Raw genomic sequence first — 9,230 nt, 5'->3', positions numbered from 1 at the left:
AACAAAACTACTGGTGTAAAAAGGTTGAAATTTACCCAAAATGTTAGAAGGGTTATTGAGGATGCTTATTTTATTTTTGTTATATTTGAAATAATCAACTTATCATAGTGGATATCTGTGTTTGCTCTAATATTTTTTATGTCAATTGAAACATCTAGCAGGACCTTCTCAACCTGCTCCATTGACTCTTTTGAAGAAACTTTCAGATTTTGCTTTTTCTGGTACCGTAAAATAGAATTACTTTGGCAGGTTTGGACCTATTATTGGACTATTAACTCACAAACAAATTAAAATATTTTATATTTTCACTGTGCCTTGTGTACAAAATAGAGTAAATCACCCAATTATGGTTTTATTTTATCGAGGGGGTATATATATATTTTTTTTTGATGGGGTGCCAAAGTAGGCTTTATTATTGGGGTTACTTCGGCAGGGTATAAAAATGCGTTTTTTGCCATTATAGACTTATTGCTAAGCCTACTTTGGCACCAAAAAAAAAAGCCAAGTGCATTTTTTTTGTGAAAATTATTTTTAGTCACATAGGTAAACTTACTTTATTAAAACTCATTAATAGAAAATTAACTTATCATTTATTACAAAAACCCAATAACAGAAAATTAACATATTATTTTTATGTAGAAACCGAAAAAAAAAACAAAGAAATTATAACTGATGTTTTTAAATACAGAAGTCCTTATCCTTCACGCTGTCGTCGGAATTAAAATCAACATTTGTGCAGTCTATGCAGACGTAAAATTGATCTACACTTTCTTCGTTGCAAATTCCGCAAATCCATTTACAACACTGACAGCACCGAATCCAATCAGAACCTTGGTAGTTTTTCCATTTCTTAAAGCAAATTGGACAATTACCATCGTTTTTAGTTTTCACTTTTCTTTTTCTTGGCTCCCTTGGAGGCAATGCTTTGAAGTTGTTTGAAATGTTATCGGTGCAAGATCGTCGCTATCTTCATCACTGGTTTCTATAATCATCTTTTGAGTTCCTGAGGGACCAGCCACTGGTTCTGCATCAAAGTTTTCATTATTTATTGGTTCCTCGGTTCGAAGTTGTTTTCCAGGTTCTACTTTCTTCCCACGTTTTCTAACAGTTTTTTTCTTATAAGAACCGCGTAGGTCCTGAAGGACATCAATTAGGCTTTGACTCATTGTTTCTTGCACCTCTTCAACATTTTCTGAAAGAGTCCCTGGAATCCTTTTCAAAACTTCTGAAGGGTCATATGGGCAAAGCCCTGTAGCTCTAAAGCCTGATTTAAGGTTGATGCTCACATTTTCATTCACAGAATTCCATAGTCTTGTTAACAAAGTGGGGAAATATTCTTTAGGAATGGAGGCGCTGGACTTAGTTTCATTTCTCCATTTGTCCAAGATTTCTCGCCATTTTTTTTCATGGGTGCGAAGACTGCAACATCTAATGGTTGCATTATATGCGTGCTATTTGGGGGTAAAGGTGTCATATAAATGTTGTTCCGCTCGCATGCCTGGATTACTAAAGGAGAGAAATGAGAGGCTAAGTTATCTCCGATTACAACTTTTTTCCCAGGAGTGTTCATATCTTTAATTTTAGGCAGCAGAATATCGAAAAACCATTTCTCGATTTGAATCATATCAAACCAACCACTAGATGTATTGGCATAAACCGTTCCAGGCGGACCTCCTTGAGTCCAATTCGCGTACAAATTTCCGGCTTTGTAAACAACCATTGGCGGAAAAAGCTTACCTGCGGCATGGCAGATGCTTTCGAATGTTGCTGGAGCCGTTCTTCTTCCAGTTCACCTTCTTAGCTCCAGGATCATCCTCAACGTTGGTCTCATCATAGTTGAAGACCAGTCGAGGATCTACATCCATTAAAACGTCTTTAATATTCTCAAAAAACTCATTTATAGCATTTGGTCCTACCGCTACAAGTGTTCGTTTGATATTCGCGGCTAAACGAACACTAAGGTTGTTTCTGGTGATAAAGTGTTCCAGAAAATCACTACCTGGAACATTGTCCTTGAATTCTTTAACAACACGACCTTTTTTTTCTAAATATTTATGCAACACTTGCCGAATATCCGCTTTTGTAAAGGGAAAACCCCAATCACTCACTGTACTCAATGTCTTTGTCAACAAGTTCTCCTCCATGGGGGTAAACACGGTTGGGTGACCTGGGTGCCGTTCGTGGCTGCCCTTCAACTTGTTTTGAAGGGTTCCCCGCGAAATTTTAAATTTCTTGCTTGCCTTTGCTTGCGACATACCACCCCTAATGGCGGCAAGTGCATTTTGTAAATCAGCTGTTGAATAATTGGCGTAGGTACGCCCCCCTACTTTTTTCTTATAATGTCTTGGCATTTTTACCTAATTTACACCTGCAACAAAAGAGAATCACTGTAAAAAAAAATAAGGAGAGGAATTTTAAAATATACATAAATATATATAGCAACCTGCCAAAGTAGATTGAGGGTGCCAAAGTAACCCCGATTTACAGTAGTTAATTTTGGTTTCTCGTTTCTCTTTTTATTATATCTATATCCAATGCGTCATTAAAATTATGAAAGAATTATGAAGTTGTAAGTACAAATTTAAATTGTAGTATGCAAAGACCCTGCAACTTTTTCAAATAAAGAGGCCTATAATTAAAAACACATTGGAGCAAAAACTCAACATTAAATTCTACCTGCTTATTACATAATTACATTTTTTTATTACATGGAAATACAATAAAAATAAAAGCACACGCAACCCGACAAATATATTAACAAAATAATAATAAAAATCAAAATCGGTGTGAATCACCGAAAAAATAACTACAGCGCATGTGCTATAAATTATTATTATTATATTATAAAATACAAATCGGTCAAATGTCAAAATGCATATTTTTTTTTCAAATTTCTTAAAATCTTGATGATAAAAAGTGAAAACCATTTTCTTTTATTTTAATTATTATTCGCTCTATGACGTCTGAAAGTCAAAAATGTCATAATTTTCAAAAGACTCTATTTCAAAAACCGTTTCACCAAAGAAGGGCACGTGATCTATCAAATTTCATGAAATTTTACGTGGAATCCAAAAATTCAATAAAACATGGAGAACCAGAGGTTCATTTAAAATAAAGACTTACTTATAACCTAAAAATATTTTATTTAATTGTCTTTTGACAGATCCAAGCATACTGTTGAAATTTATGTTTTTTAAACTATTTTGACAATTTTTGTAAAATTTTAACTGCTTGCACGTCAACAACCATTGCACCAAATTATGGCAAGTGACCTATCAAATTTCATAAAAATAAAAACCTATAAATCACAATAGAACATGGGGATCCACATTAAAAATAACGAAGTTAGCATTTACTTCTGGTATAGTCGAAACTTTTACTCCATTAAAAACGTTTTAAACGTAAATGGGGTTCCTAAAAACCTCTTATGCCCACATTTCAAAAAAACCAAACAATTTCCAAAAAATAATTCCAATAATATATTGATATGTTAAAATGCTAAACCTCTCTACCACCGAGCCTGTTATCAATTAAATTACTCATAATTCCTCTGATAAACCCGCATTAAGTCTATTAGTGATACTTCTCGTATTTAGTCAGGGGGTCAATGGACTAATTTAAAAAAAAAATATATCCGCATATTCGCCTGCTTCCCTGATTAAAATTGTTAATATTAAATTATAAATTAGTTAACTTGCTTTATTGTTATTACGTTTATTGCGCATACAGCGTGGCCCAATAAAGTTTATAAGCATTACTATTAATAAAGCGCTTCGTATAGTACCATAAAAAAAAATCAACTTTTATTCTAAAATTCTACAGGGTCGTCACGTTTATTAATCAATGAAACCTGGGAACAACTACAAAAAACTGAAACGTAATCTATTTTGTTCGCTCTATACGTCTACTTATAATTTATATCAATTAATTTATTATGAAAATATATATTATATGGTATATACAGGGTGTTTGGTGGAACACCCTGGATACACTTACTCGTTTACTTATAACATAAGAGAAACAAATTATATGGTAATGTTAATATGAGGAAAATGTTGCTTCAATTAAAATTGTATAAAAAATTAATGATTTGTTTTATTCCATATGCCCCTGTACTAATTGTCTAATATGAAGTAACGGTACCACAGTGGTCCCCTCTACGATAGACAAATCTATTTGTTCTTATTTATCCCCAGCGGTTTATGTTCGCTTGTTAATATCGTGAATTTTAGTGATGGAGTTTTGTTTATGAGCATCACCATCGAGTGAATAAATAAATAAATTTGTGAACACGGTCTAAAATTAAAATATCATTAATAATTTATACAAAGAAAAATCGAGAACAGTACAAACAAAAACATGCACTGTAAAAGACACCAATGCATAAAATTCATCAAATATTAGGCCATAAGTTTCGGTCGATTCTTAAATATGATGCAAGCAAATGCCTTTGAAAAGTCACAATAGATCACATTGGCGACCAATTTAAAAACCACTGATTTTCTTATAATTGTTTATAAATTAGTAATTCTATTTTTGTCTGATTTTACAAAAATATCAAAAAAAAATTACATTGAAAAATGCTAAAATGGGCGCTTAATTAAAATTATCTTAGGAATACGTGTAGACATTTTCAAAATTGTATTTTTAATGGTTTTTGAGATATGGGTATTTTGTGAAATTTTTGGAAAAAAGATCGACCTTAGCAAAAATAATTTTTTTCTCAAAACCCGGTTGATTTTTTGAAAAACGGTGGAATAGGTATGCAGTCAAATCATACCAGGAAGATGTGAAAAAAATTTCAAAATATTACTTCTACTGGTTTTTGAGATATGGGCACTTTGTGAAATTATAAAAAAAATGACCTCTTTTTTATATATGAAACTGTTTGAAAATAATTGGCCTTTTTTTATGTGTAGTTCTTTAGAACATATACCAATTATTTCATCGAAATACTTTCAATAAATTTGAGAAAATAAGCAAGAAAAACTGATCCAACCAATAACAATAAAGCCCTTTCTATTCAAATCTTGAATTCAGTATGACGTTTTTACACTCAAATTCATTCTCAGGAATCCCACTATCTTGTGGTGAAAAAATTATGCAAAAATTTCCAGTGGTTCTCGAGTTATGATCAAAAATGCTCGTTAAAAAAGAAAAATTACAATTTGATTTCAAATTCTTCAAATTTGATGACTCTTGGACCTTGGATGACAAAATCGTCTCTAACTCAAAAAAGTTTTTGAGGGACAAAACACGTTTATATATAAAATTATTTGAAAATAATTGGACTTTTTTATGTGTAGTTCTTTTGAAAATATTCCAATTATTTCATAGAAATATTTTCAGTAAATTTGAGAAAATAAGCAAGAAAAACTGGTCCAACCAATAAAGCCCTTTCTATTCAAATCTTGAATTCGGTATGACGTTTTTACAGTCAAATTCATCCTCAGGAATCCCACTATCTTGTGGTGAAAAAATTATGCAAAAATTTCCAGTGGTTCTCGAGTTATGATCAAAAATGCTCGTTAAAAAAGAAAAATTACAATTTGATTTCAAATTCTTCAAATTTGATGACTCTTGGACCTTGGATGACAAAATCGCCTCTAACTCAACAAGTTTTTAAGGCACAAAAAACGTATGTATATGAGATTATTTGAAAATAATTCGAGTTTTTATGTGTAGTTCTTTTGAACATATTTCAACTAATTTCATATAAACATTTTCAATAAATTTGAGAAAATGAGCAAGAAAAACTGATCCAACCAATAAAGCCCTTTCTATTCAAATCTTGAATTCAGTGTGACGTTTTTACACTTAAATTCATCCTCAGGAATCCCACTATCTTGTGGTGAAAATATTATACAAATATTTCCAGTGGTTCTCGAGTTATGATCAAAAATGCTCGTTAAAAAATAAAAATTACAATTTGATTTTAAATTCTTCAAATTTAATGACTCTTGAACCTTGGATGACAAAATCGTCTCTAACTCAACAAGTTTTTAAGGCACAAAAAACGTATGTATATGAAATTATTTGAAAATAATTGGAGTTTGTTATGAGTAGTTCTTTTGAAAATATTCTAATTTTTTCATAGAAATATTTTCAATAAATTTGACAAATAGCAGTAAGAAAATGAGCAAAAAAAATTGATCCTACCAAAAATGCACCTTCTATTCAAATATTGAACTCAGAGTGATGTTTTTACACTGAAAATCATCCTCAAGAATTTCACTATTTTGTCATGAAAAAATTATGAAAATATTGTTTTAAGGTACAGCTGGATATTCCCTGGCAACGATCGAAAGAACGAATTAGAATTTAATTTAATAAATATTTATTTGAATTCTTAAAAATTTAAGAAAAAAGTCACTATTAAAAAATTCGCTCTTTAAATTGGAAAATGGCATTTTTGTCCTGTTTTGAAAATATCATCTCTTACTTATTTACTTACTGTCAATATATAACTTTATATTTACTTTCAACTTTATATCCTAACTTTACTTACTGTCATTATATAAAGCTTTCCATAAAAACAACATGGACCTAAGTCGATTACTTGAATGCAATTATGCTAATCATTTTGCTGATTTGGCTTGTATATTACATGGCCACATAAAAAAATATTTTCTAAACCCACTGTATAATTCTAAGCATCTAAAACTATAAAATAGATCACCTAATTTTGTCGAAAGCGTGGGAACGGCATCTGAGCGTGTGACTGGTTCTCATTTTTTTTTATAGATGAGACCCTAGAGGTTGAAGCTCCCTTTCATTCAACTGCAATATCAAAATTAAAGCATTGTAGTGCATTTTTATTAAATATTCAATCCCTTCGGAATAAGGTGGATGAGCTTCAACTTCTGCTTGCTAATTTTAATTTTCCTGACATTGTTATATTAACAGAACATTGGCTTAGACCTAATGAATGTTTTTGTATTGATGAGTATGTACCACTGACAAAATTCTTTGCATGGAGGGACTGCTGTTCTAATTAGAAGACATTTTCAAAACTTTTTCTGTACTGTTGATAAGTTTGGTGATGCCTCAGTTGAACGGGTTTTTGAGTGTTCGGTGTGTTTTTGTAAATTGTTTAATATGTACGTTATTTGTATATACCGCCCGCCCTCTGGGGATATCAGTGTGTTTCTTGACAGGTTAGATTGTCTTCTGTCCCAGCTCCCTATTCACTCGCGTGTTATCTTGGCTTGGTATTCAGAGGTTTCCTTACCGCAAAGAATTTCTCTTGTGGAATCTTCAAATCATTTGCACTCACCATGCATTTTAATGCACCCACTCGTATTTCGACCTCTTCATCGACCACTATTGATTATTTCCGCAGTAATTTGGACGGTGTTACCTGTTCAGTGCACTCAGTGGGTATATCGGATCACGAGGGGGTGTATGTCCAATTCCCTGGTGACTTTAAAAACAAATCTGGCCGCCACATTTGGAGAGTGTTTAGTGGGAACAATTTGAATTTATTTTCTCAATCCGTTTCGTCTGTTAACTGGAATGCAATTTGGGCTGCTCCACAACCATTTTCTTCCTTTTATTATACATGACGTGACAAAATAAATATCTGCTTTCCCTTGGTTAGACTTAAATCCAAGAGACGAAAACCATGGATCACCGCGGGACTAAAAACATCTGCCCAAAATTTGCGATGCTTAGCAAGAGTTCGCAAATCTATTGACAATCAATTCATCAGGTCTTATTTTCAGGATTATCGGAAAATTTATAGGCATATGATAAAGGTTAGACAGGAACTGTATTACAATGAGCACTTAGATTCCTCCGGTAACAGACAGAAGGAAAGTTGGTTAATCATTAACGAATGTAGGCAGTCTTCTCGTCGGCGGTTGGTTGAATCGGACTTGGGGCCCGATGATTTCAATAACTATTTTTCTAATATTGCTGAGAAGTTACTGGAAGCAGTTCCCAGTGACGGCGATCCATTGCAGTATCCTAATCGGAATGCTATCAACCAATCATTCTTTTTCCACCCTGTAGATGCCACCGAGGTCCTTGAAACAATTCAGCGCTTGAAGAATCATAGGTGTTCGGGTTCCGATGGTATCTCTTCACGTCTGCTGTCACTTCTGCCTGCGAGCGCTTTAGGTGCTTTGGTTTGGGCAATCAATCAGTCATTTCTTCAGGGCGAGTTCCTATTCTGTTTAAAGGAAGCTACGATTATCCCTCTTCATAAGGGTGGTGGCTTGGACCAACCCTCTAACTTCCGTCCCATATCAATTTTGTCTACCCTCTCCAAGGTTCTTGAGCGGCTTGCAAAAAAGAGAATTGTCTCTTTTTTGACCAAATACAATGTGCTGTCCCCTAATCAGTATGGATTTCAGCCATCTAAAGGCACGCAGGATGCCATTTTCAGACTCTTGGAGAGTGTGTATTTTTTTTTTTTTTTTTAATAATTTTATTTATGACCCAAAACCAGTTTACAAACTGGCACCAGGGCCTAAAACTTAACAAAAAAAAGAAAAAAATACAACAAAATTAGGAACATAATTCTAAATAAATTTAGTACAATATTACTTGATTAATATAGAGATTATGGCTTACAGCCTTACATATTTAATATATTTATTTAGTTTACCTTAAGGTATTGTTTTAGTCTTTTACACATATTTTTGTAGCTTTTTAGATTCACAATAGTTTCTGGAATTTTATTGAAGACACTTATTGCACTATGTAATGGAGAGTCCTGACATTTTTTTGTTCGCACCAATGCATTTCTCAACATGTTTTTATTTCTTAGCTGATACTTTTGACAGTCTTTAATTTGTAATAATTTTCCCTTTAAACTAGTCTTAATATTATTTAACTGTATACATTTTATAAATTTAATTTGTTCATAGGTTCTTAATTGATTAATGTTTAAAATACCAGTATTTTTATAAATTATATCACTTGGTGTGTAATAATCTAAAGAATAAACTAATTTAACTGCTTTATTTTGCACTCGTTGTATTTTATTTAATAAATAATTTGGAACATTTCCCCAACATACTATAAGGTACCTCAAATGTGGTTCAATAAAGCTGTTGTAGAGTAATTTTTTTGTTTTAATATTTAACATGTGAGAGCACCTTCTCAAAGCACCAAGCATAGGAGATATTTTGTCACTAATTTTTTGTATATGATTATTCCATGAAAGTTTATTATTTATATTTAAACCTAAATATTTGTAGTCTGTCACTTCTTTAAGTTTATTG

This window comes from Anthonomus grandis, chromosome 10 (assembly GCF_022605725.1).
Source record: "Anthonomus grandis grandis chromosome 10, icAntGran1.3, whole genome shotgun sequence".
NCBI lineage: Eukaryota > Metazoa > Arthropoda > Insecta > Coleoptera > Curculionidae > Anthonomus > Anthonomus grandis.
This window is presented reverse-complemented; position numbering follows the sequence as displayed.